This window comes from Tamandua tetradactyla, chromosome 3 (assembly GCF_023851605.1).
Source record: "Tamandua tetradactyla isolate mTamTet1 chromosome 3, mTamTet1.pri, whole genome shotgun sequence".
NCBI lineage: Eukaryota > Metazoa > Chordata > Mammalia > Pilosa > Myrmecophagidae > Tamandua > Tamandua tetradactyla.
Window position 1 is genome coordinate 24,164,097 of NC_135329.1, and position 13,276 is coordinate 24,177,372.

At 47.9% G+C, this 13,276-nt stretch overlaps 1 protein-coding gene and 1 long non-coding RNA gene across 7 annotated transcripts in view; one reads left to right on the top strand and one right to left on the bottom strand.

Annotated features, from left to right (window-relative positions):
* Positions 1-461, bottom strand: part of LOXL2 (lysyl oxidase like 2) — a 95,045-nt gene extending 94,584 nt beyond the window's left edge. For 5 of the 6 annotated variants that reach the window (XM_077152793.1, XM_077152792.1, XM_077152790.1 and 2 more), the window contains exon 1: positions 277-461. The gene's annotated coding sequence lies outside the window, so the exon portion shown is untranslated. The remainder of the gene's footprint in view (positions 1-276) is intronic. The other variant, XM_077152795.1, reaches the window with a different exon arrangement.
* LOC143677148 (uncharacterized) lies at positions 51-6,829 on the top strand. The gene is made up of 3 exons (XR_013172405.1): positions 51-182; positions 4,072-4,277; positions 4,538-6,829. It is a non-coding gene; the product is annotated as an uncharacterized LOC143677148 (long non-coding RNA).
* Positions 6,830-13,276: the final 6,447 nt, after the last annotated feature.

The window sequence follows — 13,276 nt, forward strand, 5'->3', positions numbered from 1 at the left end:
CGCTCGGGGTACCCCGGGAGCGCGCCCGCCGCCCCGCCCCGCCTGGCCCGGCTCCGCGGAGGTGGGGCTAGGTGGACCCGCCCGGCGCGGGACACAGACCCGTTAGCCGGCACGTTCCTCTCATCTCTCGAACAAGAAGTTTTCCCTTGGATGTGGCGTCTCGGCTGAGAGGCAGTCCCGAGGTGAATGGGGCTTGGGGACCCCCGCCCCCGCCCCCGAAGCTCCCTCTTTCCCGGGAGGCGCGTGGGGAGGGGAGGCGCAGGGGGTCGCTCTTACTTGGCCGCAGGGGTCGGCACAGGCTTGGCTGGGTCCGGGCTGTCCACCGTGGCCCCTTTCGGCGCGCCCAGTCCCCTTTCCCGGGCAGCGGCGGCTAGCAGAATTCTCTGACCCCTGGAGAAAGCGAGCTCAAAGTTTTAGGAAGCCGAGAGCTAGAGCCGCGGGCTTAGACTTTTCCCGGGACTTTTAACTGGAGTGGGACAGCAAACCCCTCCCCGGACCCACCCCCTTTCCCCGAAGGCGGCCGCTGCAGCAGGCCCGGCCTCCAGCGCCTTTTGTTGTAATTCGAGAGCGGCCACTCCCGGGACCGGAGGGGCTTGACCGGGGAGGCTGCGCGCGGCCAGGGCAGCCCTTCCCAGGCTCTTCACCGCCGGGTTTCCGGAGCCCGAAGAGCCGGGGAAAGGGCTTTTCCGCAGGGTGATTCCTCGGTCCCCCCTCCACGCGGCACTGAACTTGGCGCTTTGAGGTCCTTCACCAGTTTTAGTACCCGTGCCTAATCCATCTCGGCACCCAGAGCCTGGCACGGCCTAGCGTCTACTAGGCGAATGAGAGTAAAAACTGCCGAATGAGAGTTCAGAAACTTTCATCCATCTCGCCTGGGGTCTCATCTTCTCGTTCTCCCTCAGGGAAGAAAACACATGTTGAGCGTGAGAACAAAACAGCCCTTTTACTTTCAGCAAATCACATCTTGTGACCATGGCCAAGCGTCTCCCCTCTCAAAGATGAGTTTTCTCCTTTGTAAACTGAAGGCTTTGGGTTCGGAGACCTCGAAGGTCCCTCAACCCTGGGATTAACCAGCTCTGCAGTTTGGAGGCTCAGCAGGACCCAGCTAAGGGATGTGCATTTTGCAGGACTCCCGGCTCTGACCGACATCCCCGGCCGGGCTCACACTGGGGGGCGGTAGGAGGGGAGGTCTGTGCACATTCCCAGGGCTCATTAAGCAAGAGCAAGGTTTTGAGGTTTTGCCAGGCAGGATGCCGCCAGTACTGAAACCAGTGGCCAGTTGGTAGTGGGCCACTGTCCTGAGGCCCAGGAGCTTTTGAAGAGGAGTGTGAGCCTCTGTGCAGGCAGAACCCCCAGGGGACTGTCAGTTCCTCTTGGTCAGACACTGTCCTTTGCCTTAAGGGTGTTGATTCTTCGGGAAACTTCCCCAGTCCCCTTCGCTTCTCCTCTCATACTACCCCCTCAAATCTCAGTGCCATCCCTTAAGTGTCTCCAATACTCCAGAGTTGTAAATCCATCAGCCTCCAGGACATTTTCCTTTGGGCCTCTGGATCTCCCCAAGGCCGCCACTAACCTAGCAAGCCCCAAACTTGGCATCCCCCACTTACAGCCCCACCCCACTCTGAGTCTCGAGGCAGAAATGAGGTCTTCTCAGGCTCCTCTCCTCCCTCCACTGTGAATCAATCAGCTGAGCCTGAAACGCACTGGATTTTCTTTTTCTTTTATTGCCCTTTCCTTTCCATTATTGCCCCTGTCTTGCTCCCTCCCTCCCTCTTTCCCGCCTTCCTTTTATTTCTTACTTCTTGACCCTACTTTCTAGTTATTTCCACCTGACCTCATTCATGTCCCCATTGCCACTAACTTACTTCAAACCTCCTTGCCGCTCTCATCTGGCTATTTTAGTGGCCTTGCAGCTGCTGTCCCCAATCCTCATCTTACCCAAGTCGAACCCTCCCTCCACATGAGTGACAGAAAAACCAACTCCCCCATGGGTGCAGCCGTCTCCGTATTATTTCCCTGGTCAAAACCTTGCAGTGGAAGAGATGGTGGGAGGTGTGGTTATAAAAGGACAGCACAGAGACCGTGCTGGTGTGGGAACTCTTCAGTATCTCAACTACATAGGCATGCAAACCTACACAGAAAATAAAATTGTACAGAACTTAGCACACACACACAAATGAGTACAAAACTGGGGAAATCTGAATATGATCGACGGGTTGTATCAATGTCAATATCTTGGTTATGATATTGAACTACTATGGCTTTGCAAACGTCACCATTGGGGGAAACTGAGCAGAGTGTAATGCAGAGATTGCTCTGTATTATTTCTTAAAACTGTGTGTGAATCTACAACGATCTCGATTAAAAATTTTATTTAAAAAAATACCCACAATGGCTCCAGGGCCCTCAGGATGCAATCTGAGTTCCTTCGTACACTTACGGGGCCTGCCAAGGTCATTTCTAGCTCACCCCTCTCCCAGGCACATTCTCTTGTCTCCCCCCATAGGACCTACTGAACTACTTACTGTGCCCACAGCCATGCCCACTGGTTCACACCTCAGGGCCTTTGTACCTTCTGTTCCCTTGCCTTTTTCTGCTCAGCAGACGCCACCTTCTTTGAGATCTCTCTCAGGTGTCACAGTCCCTGTGGACCTGTCCTGGTTCGCACCCTGCACATTGCCTGCAAATAGTACATGCTCAATAGATGCCAGAGGGACGGAACAGTCTCCTCTCCTTTCTCCGCTCCCATCCCTCAGGTCACTCCACTTCTAGTCTTTGCCCCTTCCTGCTAAAGTATTAACCAATGAGGTATAAAAGGAAAGGAGACCAATTCTGAAAAAATGTTTTGTCTGATTATGAAGAAAAGCAAACCCTTGTGGAACATTTCAGAAAATGTGAAAAAGTAAAATGTAGAAACTTGTAACCCAGGTGTTCCTATTAGCCATAAATAAGCACCTAACATTTTAGGATATTTCCTTCTGGATTACTTTTAAGCCAAATTGTACATACAGTTTTTATATCCTGCCTTTATGACAATATTATTTTGTATGCACTTTTTGATATAATTTTTAATGGTTTTAGACTCGCTCAGTGTCCAAAACTACCATGTTGGACATCAAGTTGTTCACAACTTTTTACTATTATAAATTATACTATGAAAATTATCCTTATGAAAGTTTTGTTTATTGAGCAGCTACTATGTGGTTGTTGCTAATTTTTACAGATGTGGAAGCTGAGGCTCAGAGAGGTTAGGTCATTTTCCCAAAGTCACAGAGCTGGCAAATGATCAAGCTCAGATAACTAAAGGGTACCTGACCCCTCCTGCAAGTACTAAGTGCCCCATTCTGGTACCAGAAGCTTCAGTGAGTCAATAACTGCCTCACCCTGCCTCCACTCCTAAGAGAAAATGAATATTTGAAACTCACACAGAGTAGTTTATTGATGCACTTTTGTTGAGCTGAAGACATGAGAGACTGTCAGGAAAACAGTAGACCCCTGTTCTAGATGAAATAAAATTATGACCATATGCCTTATGTCTGTAAGTCCATATGTCAGGCTCTCCCTCACTCCCCACGCCCACCCCAGATTCTGTACTGCTGCAAAGGCAGTGCCATAAAATGGATTTAGAGCACACTCCTGGAGTCAGGGTACCTGAGTTCAAATCCTGGCTCCACCACAGACTTGGACATGGGACTCCCTTTCCCTCAATTACTGTAAGAAGCTCCTCACTCAAAATGCTGTTAGAAGAGCGAGTGGGCTGAGTGCATTTACAAGGTTTAAAACAGCCCCTGGCACTGGCACTGGCACTGCACAGTAAACGTTAGCTGTTATCGCATCGACTCGTGCAGTGCTGCAAGGCTCTGAGGAGGCCGGACCTGCCGTGGTGCCAACTCCCTGCATAAACTTGGGCCCGTCCCTCAGAGACCTACAGGCCCCTCACAGGGAGACGAGGGCAGCCCCCTGCTCGCAGATGTCATTGGAATCATTTCCTTAAGATGCATTCCCATGCTTTGGATGATTGAGTCAAAGGGTGTGGAATATTCTATTCTTTCTTTTTTTTTTTTTTTTTAGCTCTTGAGCTGTATTACCACATCACTCTCATAAACCTGGACTGATTTACATTGCAGCAAGCACTGAATTACCAGTAAATATAACCTAAGGCTCAAATGAAGCCCCAGCTGATGTTCCAATCAGTCTTTGCTCTCATGGAGTTTACATACCAGAAGAGGAGAGGGTGACAACTGAAAAAGCAATGCTATGAAGGACATGAAAGCTGAGTAAGGAGGAAAGATGGTGAGGGAAGCATGGGGGGCCTTATCCATCTGGAGCCACGGAGGGTCAGCAGTGAGGTATCACTGGCGCACAGGCTTGAATGGAGTGGGGGGCAGGGGCACGTAACATCTGGGGATAGAAGAGCCCAGCATAGACAGCCTGTTCCTCTAGGCTTCACAGCACCTACCTTGTTTCATGCCTGAGCTGTTTATCACTTTCTGTTTTTATTACAGTTGTTTATATATTTGTTTTATCTCTTTTGAAGGATGAAAAGCACCTTGTGCATGGAAACCATAAATCCTAGCCACACAGCCACCATGGAGGCCCAAGCGTACCACGCAGAGATCGCAGGCCTTCAGTATTTGTAGAAGTGGCTCAGATTAAACTGAAAATATTGGGAAGCCCACACCTCACGGTTGAGGGGGAAGTAGTCTGATTTGGCATTGTTAATGATCATTATGGTGCTTTGGAGCTCTGTACCCCAGAAAAATATGCTCTTAAACTTACTCCATTCCTCTGAGTGTGAACTCATCGTGATTAGGCACTTCCGATGAGGGAACTTCAGGTAAGGTGTGGATCACATCAATCAGGACAGGTCATAAGCCTATTACTGGAGACCTTTATAAGCAGAATGAAATTCCGACAAAAAGGGAGAAAGCCACAGAGGGCGCGGCCAGAAGCTGAATGTCAACAGAAACTGGCAGAGCAAGGAGAGGCCGCCATATGCATTACCATGTGACAGAGATGCCCAGGACCAAGGACCACGGGCAGGCAGCCCCAGAATGCCAGTCTTCAGAAAGAATCACCTTGAATGTGCTTTGATTTGGACTTCTCCTAGTCTCAAAACCATAAGCCAATAAATTCCCATGGCTCAAGCCAGCCCGTTGCATGGTATTTGCTTGAGCAGCCAAGGAAACTCAAACAGTCATACATACTAATAAGAATGGATAAACCAGTCATTTAAATTTATTAAAGGCTCCACGTTGTGTATTTGTTAAAAGAGTACCCCCGAAAACAAACACACAGCCAGCCAATGCGGGAAAGTTTGTGGTGACTTGAACGCCAGTGCTGGGAGCAACATACACTGGGCCAACACTTTGGGAAAGTGATCTGGAAATGCAGGTTAAGGGGCAAGGGAAGGAACGAAGAGGGATTCTTTGATCAGGAATGGCACTCTGGGGATTTATTCTTAAGAAGAAGTCACGTAAAAGATTGAAGTTTATGCAGGAGGCATTAAAACATTATTACTAATGAAAAACTTGGAAATATCATGCATATTAAACATTAAGATAATGATTAAATTGAATGCAGTATAGTCATGCAATAAGATATTAAACATCCAATAAAATTATAATTATGAAGCATATGTGGAAATATAAAAATACTTGAGGTATGATGAAAAATGAAAAATCAGAATTCACCTTGTCAGCTTCCCTATTATTGCAAATTGTAAAAATCTGTAGAAACTTGAACAAAGCCAAAAGGTGCTAAAAAATGGAGAAGAAATTATGTTAGTGGGATCTAACTATGTGAGTGCTTTGATGTTTAGATTTGCTGTTTTTACAACTAAAAAAATATGGAGAAAAAAGCAAGTCTGTGCCCAGGGTTTGTCGTTGTCCACTGGTGGAGACCTGGCCAGCTGTTCTTTTGGGGTCTATGCCCTCTCTTGTACCTGCTAGCACGCCTTCCACTGCAGTCCAGCCTCATGAGGCAGGACTCTCCAAATAACTGTACTGTCCCTTTGAAATGTCTATTTGATATCTTCTTCCTCTGGGAAACACTCCCTGACGCAGTTGCCTTGTCTTTAAATGCCCAGGCCTATGCTATCTGAATCATTCTCTTGGGCATTTATTTGCCTAAGTCATGATATTTTATGTGCCAAAGATCAGGAAATATGGTCCAGCATGTATATTTTGTGTACAGTAGGAAAGGAGGTAGGGCTGAGTGTGTTACACCCATTATGTCTGACATTGTAATTTGATTATCCATGAGAACGTGTCCTGTCTCCCCCAAAAGATTGCAAAACCCCTTCAAGGCTGGAATTTTTGACTTCTTAGTCTTCCTAATAGTATCTAAAATGGGCTGAAACCATGGTGGGCACCCTATCAATGAATAGAACTTTATTTCCTGAAGAAAGAAATTAAGCCCTGGGCTACCAGACTTGCCACAGGAAAACAGTTGTGGGGTGATGAGACGAGTGCTAGGAGATCCTCCCTGGGTTCCTCAATGCCCACCCCCGCAATGTCTTAGTGGTTGTCTTTAGAATTCAGGCCTTTATCTGAGAGTTTAAGCAGCTGGGAGAACAAGTGCCTGGGGGTGCAGTTTTGAAAAGTGAGAAAGGAACAAGAAAAGAAGGAATAGGAAAGAGCTCTGGGAGTTGGAGATTATTTCTAAACCTGATGCTAATTCACTCAATGTCATTTCAACAAACCAATGTCATTTCAACAAACTGGTTTGAAATGATGTATGTACCCTAGAAAAGCCATGTTTTAATCCTAATCCCATTTTGTAAATGCAGCCGCTTCTTCTAATCCCTATTCAACATTGTATGTTTGAAACTGTAATCAGATCATCTCCCTGGAGATGTGATTTAATCAAGAGTGGTTGTTAAACTGGATTAGGTGACTGACATGTCTCCACCCATTCGGGTGGGTCTTGATTAGTTTCTGGAGTCCTATAAAAGAGGAAACATTTTGGAGAATGAGAGATTCGGAGAGAGCAGAGAATGCTGCAGCACCACGAAGCAGAGTCCACCAGCCAGCAACCTTTGAAGATGAAGAAGGAAAACGCCTCCCAGGGAGATTCAGTAAACAGGAAGCCAGGAGAGAAAGCTAGTAGATGACGCCCGTGCTCGCCACGTGTCCTTCCAGCTGAGAGAGGAACTCTTGACCCTGTTCACCATGTGCCTTCTCACTTGAGAGAGAAACCCTGAACTTCATCGGCCTTCTTGAACCAAGCTATCTTTCCCTGGATGCCTTAGAGTGGACATTTCTACCGACTTGCTTCAATTGAGACATTTTCTCAGCCTTAGAACTGTAAACTAGCAACTTATTAAATTCCCCTTTTTAAAAGCCATTCTGTTTCTGGTATATTGCATTCCAGCAGCTAGCAAACGAGAGCAGTATCATAATTTTCATAAGCTGCGCCAGACAATATTTTAATATTTCTCCCCCTTAAAAAAAAAGAGAGGGAAAGAGAAAAGTACTTCCTTTATCAACATGGTTCTGCTCCTTTTGGGATTTCTGTTCCCGCTGCGTTCCTTTGGAAGCATAGCCAAGAGCCACCATTTGAGTCTTTTCCCTTTAACCTTGGCTCTGTCTGCCCTGGCCTGGGCGAGGGGGTCGCAGTTAAAGACGTGAGGTTGGTCCTTGAGCAGCTGTCTGCCTAGCTGCGGTGAGCCGGTCCGCAGGGACTGGCAGTTAGCCACACCACATGGCCGCTGCCCTGCAGGGTGTCCCCCTCTTATTCCCGTAAAGTCAGCGGTCTTCATTTCCTGGCTTCTCAGGGTGACAGAGGCAGAGCCCACTCCAGATTGCCGAGTTGGTGGCCCCACCTTTGAGAAACACATATTTCACATATTTTGTTGGTCCTATGGTGTCCAGACAGCTGCAGACTCTGTGACCTGGCGTGTACTTCCCTTGATCTCAGGTCTGCAGTGTTCCATCCACGTGTGAACACTGTTGGGCAGACAGCCGGGGAGAGGACTTTGGCTTCCCCCTGGGAGGCAGCGCCCCCTGGTGGTACATGCCTCTCACAGCAATGAGCCCTTGCATTCTTCAGGGCCAAGTTACAAAACCAACCCGGTTACGGAGCCACCAGGAAATTTAGGAGAGCACCTGGTCCCAGCCCCTGATTTGCAGACGTGGAACCAGAAATGCAGAGAGGTGCTGACCTCAGTGGATTAGCAGTCGTTCTGAGTTGAGACTTGAACGCAGATCTCCTGAAAATTTGGAGTTCCCACATCTCATAAAGTGTAATTGTAAAGCGCATATGTGTATGTCAGGAATGGTTGGGATTCCTCTACCTCTTCTCCAGGGAACATAACAGTTTTATCTTTAGGAAGTGTAATTGCATCCATAAAATATATTTTCTAGGAGGTGAAATCTTTTTTTTTTTTGGTCCCATAGTATGGACAAATCCTCTTCCATCTCTTTCTTTTTCCTTTTCTGAATTTATTGTTAATTGTGCTACTGACAGCATGTTTGTGGGTACACACTAGTTTATAAACTGGTACAAGCCAGTGTATTTGGAGGAGCTCAAAGCTTCTCATAGCCTTCTCCAGCGAGGAAGTCACGGCCAAGAGGCAATCTTTTATATTCTGTAAAGAAGAAAAACAAGGCTAGAAGAGGAGGAGAGGAGATGCATGGTTCTGTGTCTAACCTGCCCTTGCCCCTCTGAGTTTCGTACTGGCAGCTCTTCTGCCCTTCTGACCACTTCCAGCGCTTGGAATCCCCTTCTATTCCAGTTTAGCCGGATATCCCCCAGTGTCTCCCCAGCCTTGAAGCCTTACCAGGGTCAGTACAGTCTGAGGAGCCCAGGGAAGTTCTACTCCTAAATAGAAGCAAGCTCTCCTCTCCTGGGGGTTACAGTACCTGAGATCCTGCCATTAAAAATTAGTCCCCTTGGATGAGCCTGGCCCTGGCACCGTGGGATCAACAATGCCTTCCTGACCAACAGGAGGAAAAGAATTTTAACAAATAAGGTTTCAGTGGCTGAGAAAGTTCAAATAGAATTGAGAGGCTTCTCTGGAGGCTATTCTTATGCAAGCTTCAGCTAGATATTGCTACTTACCATGGTTTGCCTGACCCCAACCCAAACAATTCCTGCCAACCCTAAAGAACACCTAGGGCTCTATCTGAGATTCTACAAAGGTTTCATGCACTAGGGTAACTTTCCCGAAACCCACAATCTCCACATGGGTCCCTGGCCCAGATCAGTCCTGAAATGCAGAGAGCTCAGCCTCTCCAGAGCATCAGCTAGTCCCATCCCCCATCCTATATTATCAACAGCCCTTTCTAACATGAAAAAGTTATAATGGGCATAGCTCAAGTACCCCTAAAGAGCAGGAGAAAGATCAGAGGAGAATGTGGATTTATACAGAGAAGATAGGCTTTAACAAATGAATATGGTTGCTGAATCATTATATTGGTATTTCTTTTAGTCTCCAGTGTCTTAGAGCAGGTAGAAATAAAAACCTAAAATTGTGGGATTGTAACCCATGTCAAACTCTGCAATCTGTTCTACAACTAATTGTTGGGGTGTACTTTGAGATTTATTGTTTTTTTGTGTATAAGTTATTTTTCATAATAAAAAAATTAGTCCCTTTGAAATGAACTACTAATACACGCGATGGTATGGTATGTTAAGTGAAATATCGTACTATGCTAAGTGAAAGAAGTCAAAATAAAAGGGTTACATACTGTATGACTGCATTCACACAAAACTCTAGAAAAGTGAAAACTGAAGAGGAGTGACAAAGCAGATTCGTGTGGCCGGGGCGTAGGGGTGAGGACTGACGGGGAAGAAGCCTGAGAAAACCTTCGCAGGTGATGAAAATATTCTATTTCTTGATTGCGGCGGTCCATTAACATGTGTTTGTCTAAGACTCATCAAACTGGAGTTAAAATAGATCAATTTTATTTACATTTTTACATAATAAAGTTGACTTAAAAGTTAGTCCTTTTGATGCCTATTTTAACCCCCAGAGTTGCCATAACAAATGACCCCAAACTGGGTGCCTTTAAACAACAGGAATTTCTCCTCCCGCAGTTCAGTTTGGGAGAACGGAAGTCTGAAATCAAAGCGTGGGCAGGGCTGGGCTCCCTCTGGAGGCCGTGGGGCAGAATCTGCTGTTTGCTTCTTCCAGTTTCTGGTGGCTGCAGCATTCCTTGGCTTGTGGCCACATCACTCTACCCTCTGCCTCTGTGGCCACTCTGCCTCTTCTTCTATCAATCTCCCCTGTAGTTCTTAGGACACTTGTCAATGAATTTAGGACACAGTTCATGTAGGATGATTTCCTCATCTCAAGAGCTTTCACTTATTTATACCTGCAAAGACTTTTTTTTCCCTCCAAGTAAGGTCACATTTACAGGTTCCAGGGGTTGGATTTGGACCTAATGGGGGGAGGGAGGGGCATTTCTTCTGTCCACAGTGCCCCCTCCCCCATATATCCTCTTTTAAAATTAAAACAGCTTGGGAAAGGGCAACACCATAATATCTGTGGTTAAGAGAGCAACAGCCAGAGCACACTGCCAGTGTTTGCGTCCGAGCTCCACCACTTACTAGCTGTGTGAACTAACCAAGACCTCTCTGTGCCTCAGTTTCTTCACCTGTAAAATGGGGAGGTACCTCCTCGGATTCTTGTAGGGCTGAAATGAAATGGGAAGTGCTCAGTGCAGCACCTGGCACACGACAGATGCCAGCTAGGTTTAAACCAGTTTGCACGGAGGTGACATGTTAGAGGCAGGCGAATTGAGTGTTTCTCACTAACACCTGGAGTGTCATTGTACCTCCCTGTGTGTATGAGAGTACTTGGATGTGAGAGTGTGTGTGTGCATGGGTGTGTGTGTGTGTGTGTGTGTGTGTGTAAGTGTGTGAGTCTGTGTTATGTTTGGAAGGGGCAGAATTTGGAAGGCGGATACTAGGAATGAATAAAACTTGATGCAGTCCTCCAGGGGCTGACCTTCTGATTTGGAAGAGAAGATCACTTACACTCAAATCGCAAGACAAAGTGTCATGAGATTCACTGCAAAATGCCCAGCACCATGAACAGAGATGAGAGGGATGGGATGGCAGAGTCCCTGGGGCTTCCCTGGAACCTATGAGGGCACGTGTGCAGAAGAGTGCATGCGTGCGTGTGTGTGTGCGTGCGTGTGTGTGGTGGAGGGGGGGGTGGGAGCTGAGAAGGAGGTCAGGACTAGACAGGCAGGGAGGAAGGGACAGTGCCCTCCAGTCTAGGGCAGGTGACAGTGGCACGAGAAACACACAGACCTGGGAAACCCTTCCTCAAGGAAGAGCCCAGGAAACAGGGAGTGGGGATAGAGTGGACCTGGAAATTCAGAAAAGGCACAGAATGTGGCATGGGGGTCCTGAAGAGGAGCTTGCCAATGCGACACGCTCCCCGCACCTTCCCACTTGCCCCCTCCACCTGGAAAGCCTCTTGCTGGGAGAAGGGGAAGTCTTTGGGGTAGCATAGTTATTTCAAGGGAAAAAAGTAAAAACAAAACAAAAACAGGTTCAAATTTCCTTCCCAGACACCTGGCTTCTGCCAACTCTCACCACCTTGTCTCAACGATGCAGCAAGAAAAGTGAGGGGGCGTGCCAGACAGAACTGGAGCCCTTTCTGCAGAGCGATGGGCCGGCATTTGGCAGGGCCCATGCTCCAGGCCGCGGCCCAGCAGAACCTTGCCGGACTTCCAGAAATAATTCCAGCTGCCTGCCCAGGTGACACGGGGTTGGCTGAGGACACATCTCGACTCCCTGCCATTGCAGTATTTATGAGGGCTTCGGTGTGCCCAGGCCCAGCTCAGTGCCGCAGGAGAGGCAGGAGAAGCGTCAATCCTGCTCTGCCTGTCCGGCCCCTGTCTTGAGGGAGGGAGGCCCAGGGCCAGCGAGCAGTGGACACGGGTTTTATTTTGAATAGCTGGCCAGCCAGAAGCTGGAGAGGGTAGGAGCCTCAGAGGAAGCCATGGTGCCAGACAAAGCCCCCAAGCCCCGGTAGGGCCGGACACCTGCTCTAGTTTGCTAGCTGCCGGAATGCAACACACCAGAGACGGATTGGCTTTTAATAAAAGGGGATTTATTTTGTTGGTTCTTCAGAGGAAAGGCAGCTAACTTTCCACTGAGGTTCTTTCTTACGTGGAAGGCACAGGATGGTCTCTGCTGGTCTTCTCTCCAGGCCCCTGGGTTCCAACAACTTTCCCCGGGGTGATTTCTTTCTCCATCTCCAAGGGCCCGGGCTGAGCTGCAAGTGCTGAGATGAGGAATGCCAAGCTGCTAGGCTGTGCTACATTGCGATCTCTCATTTAAGCACCAGCCAATTAAGTCAAACGTCACTCATTGCAGCAGACACGCCTCCTAGCTGACTGCAGATATAATTGGCAACAGATGAGGTTCACGTACCATTGGCTTATGTCCGCAGCAACAAGATTAGGTATGCTCACCTGGCCAAGTTGACAACTGAATCTAACTAACACAACACCCAAACGGCAGGAACACACACAAGTGGTGCTTCCCCCCAGACCTCCCGTCTGAGGCCAACCTCGCGACCCTGAGGGGTTTTGCTTCTCTGCTCCTTCCTTCCCACAGATGCATTCCTCTCCCTCACACACAGGCTCCTTCCCTGTGCCCGCAGGGCCTCACTGTGTGACCCCCACTGCCTGATGCACCAAAGATACCCTAAGAGGTTTGGCGAGCTTTGGGGTTGTCTTCCCAGCACACTTGGCTCTTCCCTTGACCACTGCCTTGTTTTCCTCCAGCTGCCCATCCCCACGGAACCCCTAAGGCTGTGGACTAGCAGTTGTCTCAAAGTGTGGTCTGATGGCCACTGCAGCGTCCCTGCACCTTTAAAGGGGCCTGCAGAATCAAACAACCTTCATTATGATACTAAAATACTATTTCCCTTTTCATCCTAATTCTCTTGACCTGGCAATGGAGAAGCCTGGGCTGCTTCCCCCGACTGACTGAAAGGTGTCGTGGAGAGAACCTGGAACATCAGACAGTTTGGATTCTCATCTCAAGTTTTCTCCTCACTAAACAACGGGTTGAACTGGTCAATGAAGGCCCCTTCATTCTATAAAAATGGTGTTCTGTTTTCTCTGAATCTTGGTTTTCTTTTTTGTAGATTGATAATTATATCTTCCCTATATTACCTTACAGAGCTGTTGAGAAGGTCGAAGAGATTAAACATGAAAATGCTCTAAACAGGGAAATTGCCTCAGTTATTAGGTGGGTTTTAAGAGGGGAGAAATCCATGGAAAAGCAACAGTTGGGGTCTGGGATTAGT